Here is a 7670-nt window from a genome sequence, read left to right on the forward strand (position 1 = left end):
AAAAAAGATTCCAGTCCAGAGGAAGGTCTCCTCGGCGGAGAGAAAGATCTCCGAACCAAGGACGCAGGTCTCCCCAAAGTGAGCCCTCTGGGAAAAAATACAACCTTAGAAATAGGGATAATATAAAGAAACCTGATAGATATCAAGATATTGATACACGTCCCTCTCAATCTTTTCAGACTTCCTCGCAGAAATCGGAAAGAAGAGGACGATCAGAACACAGGGAAGAGCACGTCAAGTCCAAAGACAAGGAACCTGCTCATCCAAATAAAAAGTTACAATTTCCAAAAAAGAAGGTAGCCAGTATTAAAGTAATCAAAGATGCCGAGAATACTGAGAACACAGCTGAAAAACGGAGAATGGGCTCAGACAATGCTAGACAGCGCAGCAGAAGTGAGCATAGCTCGCAAAGTCCTTATGAATCATCTGGAGACAGTGGACACGAATGAATATATTCAAGTGGAAACTGCAGACACCAGAGTTAGCAAACCTCACAAAATATATGAAATAACATTACGTATAGAGGGGGATAAGACTAGAAAAATAAGGGGACTATTTTGGGATAATCTGTCCAAGGGCTATGACATCCTTCTAGCTGAACGAGACTGGCTACCAGAGTTTGTCAGGGAGTGTCCTCATGGCGAAGAAATAATTATGCCTGCCTTCTCAAATCACATTCCAATTCATAAAAAATATACACTTGCTAGAAAGTGGGCAGTAGCTCAAGCTCCTGCTTTATATAAAAATCATGTAGGATGGGATGAGGACTCTCCTCCCCACAAAATCCAGTTAAAATCACAACCTACTGCACAGAGGCAGTACTCAATTAAGCAAGAAGCTAAAAAACAGGTAAAAGAGATCCTAGATCAACTTGAATACCAGGGGGTGATTGAAACTTGCACCTCACAAATGAACAATCCTTTGTTTCCTGTCTCCAAACCAGACAACTCATATCGTCTAGTTTTGGATTACAGACACCTTAACTCATGTTGCAAAACCTTTGCAGTTCAAAACTCGCATAGTGCTGCACTAATGAATAACATAGTGCGCAAAAAATACAAAACAACATTAGACATCTCTAATGGATTCTTTTGTCAAAATATAGCACCAGAGAGCAGATATTTGACTGCGTTCTCGGTAAATGGCTCGCAAAAAAGCTTCTGCCGTTTACCCCAGGGGCACAAGAACAGCCCAGGATTATTCTCAAAGAGAGTGACAGAATTACTACAAACATACGATGACGAGGCATTATCATATGTCGACGACATTTACCTAACAGATGATGACTTGGATACTCACTTGAAGAGAGTGAACACCATAATACTTGGGTTCGCAGCAGAGGGTTACAAATTCAACTTTAAAAAATCAAGAATTGCCCATCTAACAGTCCTGTTTTTAGGATATGAATTATCAAGTGAAGGCAAAAGCCTGGCTGACAATTTCCTAGAGAAATGTGCTGTACTCCAAGCTCCTAGAACACTAAAAAACTTACAATCAATTCTAGGCTTCCTAAATTTCGGAAGAACATACATTGCAAATTACGCAGAAAGGATCAAACCCCTTTATGATCTAATAAAACCAGATTTTAAAAGAATCAATTGGACTCAAAAACACTCAGAAATTTTGAGATCTTTACAAACAGACATGTTAATTAAAACAAAATTAGAAACACGTGACAACACACGCAATCTTGTGATTCGAGTCATCCCAGGAAGATGCGGATTCACATACCTGACCTCTAATGAGGGAGAAAAGGTACCAATTGCATGCAAATCACACTTGTACACAAAGGCTGAAATGAAATTTAGTCCAACGGAAAAAAGTCTGACCGCGGTACAGACTGCTTTAGCAAAGGAGCGGGCCCTAGCACAAGGTAAACGAATAATCACCGTGACACCGATACCAGCCCTGGAGGCGGTAACAAAGGCAAGCATTCCAAATGCTAAAGCACTCCTTCCAAGGTTGATACAGTGGGCTAATTCTCTTGCTGCAACAGACGTGGTATACGAATTTGATCCCAACTTAAAAACACAAGAATTTCTCCAATACGAATTTGAATGTCCTCCGCCAATCGAAATTCTGCCTCTGGAACATTACGGCTGTATAATATATACAGACGGATCAGCACAACCCGCAGTGGGGGGTAAACAAGCTTACAATGCTGTGTGCGCGATTGTTAAAGGTCGCTGGCACGAAGGGAAATTTAAACCAGCGGTCACTAAAACACAATCTCTAGGAGATTGTACAGCTCAGCGAGCTGAACTACTGGCATTCAAGATGGCGCTTGAAAATACCGATCGAGAATTCCCCACACTCATAATGTGCGATTCGTATAATTGCGTTCAGTCTTACAATGAATACTTGCAGATCTGGCTTCAGAATGGTTTTAAGGATGCAAAAGGAGGCACAATCAAGCATAAAATGCTTTGGGAACAAGTAGTTCATTTGCAAAAAGAACTACCAAAGACTCACGTGATACATACACTGAGTCATCAACGTGATGGCGTTCACGTTGCAGGGAATTCATTGGCCGATGAGGCCGCGAAGGCAGCTGTGCAAACGGCTTCCGTAGCTGCCATCACCCGGTCAAAAACAAAAATAGACAGCGACATATTGCAAGCTGTCAGCGCTACAGAAAAAGATTCAATAGAAACACTCCCGAAAGGCTTTCCAGTGAAGTATTCATATATAACTGATACAAACAATGTTCCGTTTGCTCTAATCCCTGGAGTGGGGGATAGGGCAATTCCAAACATGGAACATAGGTTAGGACTAATCATAGCGGCACACGAAGGACTTGCTTCTGTACATGCTGGCGTCTCAGCCACAGTATCGTTATTAAAACAAAGATACTGGTGGCCACAAATGAGAAGACAAACACAGAACTATGTTCTAGAATGTGAAATATGTCAAAAAATGAAAGTATCAACAGTGAGACGACCAGCGCAGACGCCCCTTCTAATCTCGGATAAACCATTAGCCTGTGTTTACCTGGACCACTGTGGTCCCTTACAAAGGGATGGTAACTATAAATATATCTTGGTTGCAGTGGATTCATGCACGAGATTCATATGGATGTGGCCCCAGCGATCGGCTGATGCCAGAACTGTTATAAAAGATTTGCGAGTCTTTATCGGCACATACGCAATTGGCATGCTGCATTCTGACCAGGGTCCTGCTTTTAGCTCTAGAGCTTATAAGGAGGCTATGACCAGCATGGGCATTGCATTGCGGTACTCTTGTCCATTTCATCCCGAGGGAAACGGAATCGTAGAAAGAAAAAACCGTGACATAAAGCAATCTATAACAGCGAAGGTATTAGGTTCGGGAGCTGGGTGGGTCAAACATCTAATAAGTGTCCAACGTAGTCTAAATAACCTGCCAAGAAATTCTCTGAGGGGATTCAGTCCGTACGAATTATTGTTTGGAACTAGAATGATGGTCTTAGATCTTGACAGTCAGACTTCAGTGGTTAAAGAAAAAAGCTTTGATATCAAAGATCGTTTGGCTATTTTGCAGGACTTAAACGAAACAAGGAAAGACCTGAGCAACATAAAGTTGAAAGAACAGCCAACGACCACTGAAGAAAAACCACCTGTCCCAGCAAGAACTGTCTGGATTCCAAAAGTCGGGGATCTAGTCAGAGAAAAGATCGCGGTAAAGAAGGAATTTGGGCCTTCTTACAGAAAAGCAGTTCCTGTCTTGTCTATCAACGGGACAAGATCAGTAGTACTACCGCCCCTTGCTGGTAAAAAGGAGAACATAGTTGTATCAATCGACCTGATAAAACCACAATCATGTGGCTGATAACGAACAGTAGGCCGAGTGGACTCCCGATAAGTAGTAGAACACCAACGTTTGCTACAAACACAGAGGTTCAATCTAAGAGGCTACTCACATTTGAAATGCCAACAGAACAACAACAAGGACTATGCAACAATGCTATGGAACTTAAACCTCTAAAAACCCAAATAAAAACATTTAGCAGAGACACACCAATCTACAATGAAGTAACACATGACTATGCTGCTGCAACAAAACACAATAATAAAGCAAACAGCAATCCTGAAACAATAGGAACAATAGACAGAACGGCATCGGGTTACTTCATCAACTTCAATGATTCATCTGAAAACCTGAGTGAATCAAAGGAACAAACATCAACAAAAACCTTTAAAGACAAAGCTAAGGAACTTTTTCAACATCTGAAAGAAACCTATCTGATTTCTCCGTGGATTGAATTCTGGGTGGCCTTAGGTGCACTTATCCTCATACTTTGGCTCATCATGGTACTATGTTTGGGACACTTCATTGAGGGAAAATATGCTAAAATGGACACAGCAAGCCAGAAAATCAACTTGGTCCTCAAACCACACACGTCTTCACACGTCGAGAAAAGAGAACTTTCTTCAGTCAACTTCACAGCCAATCCTATACCCGGTGGGGTAGCATGGGACAATACTGATTATGAAATCTATGGTCCGGTTGAAATCCTGAAGTATCCACATCAAATCAAGATCTCATTGAGTGACTTTGTAAAACCAAGCTCAGTTGCTGATGATTGGGACGTTGAAAGCATTAATAATATGATGTCTGACCTAGTGATGTCTGCTAAATTTACAAAACATGATTATTTGCAGCACTCAACCGACGCACGCCACGACCGAACCACCGCCCCCCACCACCACCCTCCGCGCCTGGACTCCGATCAGCACCGAAGACACCGTCCGCACGATGAACTCCATCCACTCCGGATCTCAGACCGACCCCTGCCCTCACCACGTCTTCAACAAGGCCGACGCTGTCATCGCACCCCACCTGCGGGACATCATCAACACCTCCTTCGACACCGCCACCTTCCCGGAGAGCTGGAAGCACGCCGAACTCAGCGCTCTACTAAAGAAACCAACAGCGGACCCCACCGAACTCAAGAATTACCGCCCCATCTCGCTCCTCCCGTTTCCAGCCAAAGTCATCGAGAAGACCGTCAACAAACAGCTGGCCGCCTTCCTCGAGACGAATGGATCCCTCGACCCCTCACAGTCTGGCTTCCGAGCCAACCACAGCACCGAGACCGCCCTCATCGCTGCCACCGATGACATCCGAGCCCTGATGGACAACGGAGAAACAGCGGCCCTCATCCTCCTAGACCTCTCCGCGGCATTCGACACTGTCTGCCACCGCACCCTTGTGCAGCGCCTCAGCAACGTCGGAATCCAGGAGAAGGCACTGGAATGGATCATCTCCTTCCTCGACGGAAGAACACAGAGAGTCCGCCTACCACCGTACAAGTCAGAGGCCACCGAAGTCATCTGCGGCGTCCCTCAAGGATCCTCGCTGAGCCCCACCCTCTTCAATGTCACGTGAGCCCCCTCGCGGCCATCGCACACCAACACAACCTCAACATCATCTCCTACGCTGACGACACCCAGCTGATCCTCTCCCTGACCAACGACCCCGCCGCCGCCAGAGCCAACCTTCACGAAGGGATGAAAGACGTAGCTGAGTGGATGACGACCAGCCGCCTGAAACTGAACTTGGACAAGACGGAAGTCCTCATCCTGGGCTCCTCGCCCTCCGCCTAGGACGACTCCTGGTGGCCCCCCGCCCTGGGCACCGCTCCCAAACCAACGGACCACGCACGCAACCTGGGCTTCATCCTGGACTCCTCCCTCTCCATGACCAGACAAGTCAACTCCGTCTCCTCGTCGTGCTTCAACATCCTGCGCATGCTACGGAAGATCTTCCGGTGGATCCCCACCGAGACCAGGAAGACGGTCACCCAGGCCCTCGTCACCAGCCGACTGGACTACGGCAACGCCCTCTACGCCGGAACCACCGCCAAGCTCCAGAAGAGACTCCAGCGGATCCAGAACACCTCAGCCAGACTCATCCTCGACATCCCACGACACAGCCACATCTCCGGACATCTGAGAGACCTGCATTGGCTCCCCATCAACAAGAGAATCACCTTCCGTCTCCTCACCCACGCACACAAAGCCCTACACGATCAAGGCCCGAGCTACCTCAACAACCGCATCAACTTCTACGCTCCCAAACGCCATCTCCGATCAACCAGTCACGCCCTCGCCGCCGTCCCCCGCATCCGAAGAACGACAACAGGAGGAAGGTCCTTCTCCTACTTGGCCGCCAAGACCTGGAACTCCCTCCCTCCCGACCTGCGCCTGACCCAAGACCACCTCTCCTTCAGGAAGAAGCTCAAGACCTGGCTGTTCGAGCAGTAGCAGCACCCCTCCCCGCCCCCCCAAGCGCCTTGAGACCCTCCGGGTGAGTAGTGCGCTCTATAAATGTCTATGATTGATGATTGAGGGTTCGTCTAATTAATGTTAATGTTAGGCACACTTTTAGAGCGCACGGCTACCCCAAAGGGTGTCCCGGCGCTTTAGCAAAGATGCCCCTAAAAACAGAAAAACCAAAAGGTAAACAAACTGCAGAAACGCGGGTTACTAGGTGATTTGATAAAATGTTCTGCTATAATCACTATAGTAATCATTATCTGCATAAATCTGCACAACCTAGAAATGTTTTAAATTATAATCAATGGGAACACTGTGCAACCCCTCCAAAAGGTAGCTCAAGAACTTTTTATGACAAATATTCATATTTTTCAGGGTTCAACACAAGTAATGCAGAAACATTTTATTTCAAATTATCAAATAAGACAGGTACAAAGACCATGCTTACAAACACTAAATTGATATATTCAGACTCATTTTTTGAGCAAATGAGTACATTTGGTTTTGATTACTGGGACAAAAATGTTGAAGTAAAAAGTGTTTGGGGTACAAAGGAATGGCAAGTACAAGGTATAGAATCATTGTTTAGAGCCTGCATGATCCCAGAACAAATTATATTTTTGAATAACACTGTTCAACAAACCACCTGTCTTGGCCTAGCCAAAATCAAAGACTTAAACAAACCGTCTATTCCAAAGCCATCAATGAACGGTAATATATCTCTAGATGAGGAGATAGACGTAAACCATATATTAAGCCAAAACAGAACACATCCTGATTGGAAACAGTGGTTGATCTGGCCCACAGATACTAATAACTGTCAAGACAGATTCCTGAACAAAATCCAGGGGTTCAAATTGACAAGGCCAGACCCTAGATATTCCCAAAGACAACACCCAGGGATAATTACCACGTACAGTGTGGGCAAGCTCTGCCTTCAATGGCTACAAACATCCACACTGGCAGAAATTAAGCAACACCTGACTTTACTTACTGATGGTGCTGACTTGCGTGATTTCATTATGGGACCGCGCAAACAGCGTCAAAAACGCTTCATAGCAGCCTCTGTATATGCAGCTTATAACGAAGCCTGGAAAATAACTCAAATTGAAACGTCAGAGAGAATACGGGAAATTGACCGTATTAATTTGGAAAAATCACTTTCTGTAGTGGACAATGGGTTAATGACTCTGTCCTCCAGAATATACTCTTTGGACAGCATTGTGTCTTCAGCAATCGACATAATATCGCAAGACTTACTGTTGTTACAACACGGTCAGTCCCAATTGCGTTCTATTGTGCAACTTGGCTGGACGTTACAAAATCTGCGTTCAGGCTATGTGCCTTGGCGTTTAATCAACACAACATCACTATTCAATATCTTTAACCTTACTGATAAACAAATCAGTATGG

This window comes from Lissotriton helveticus, chromosome 3_1 (assembly GCF_964261635.1).
Source record: "Lissotriton helveticus chromosome 3_1, aLisHel1.1, whole genome shotgun sequence".
NCBI classification, from domain to species: Eukaryota; Metazoa; Chordata; class Amphibia; order Caudata; family Salamandridae; genus Lissotriton; species Lissotriton helveticus.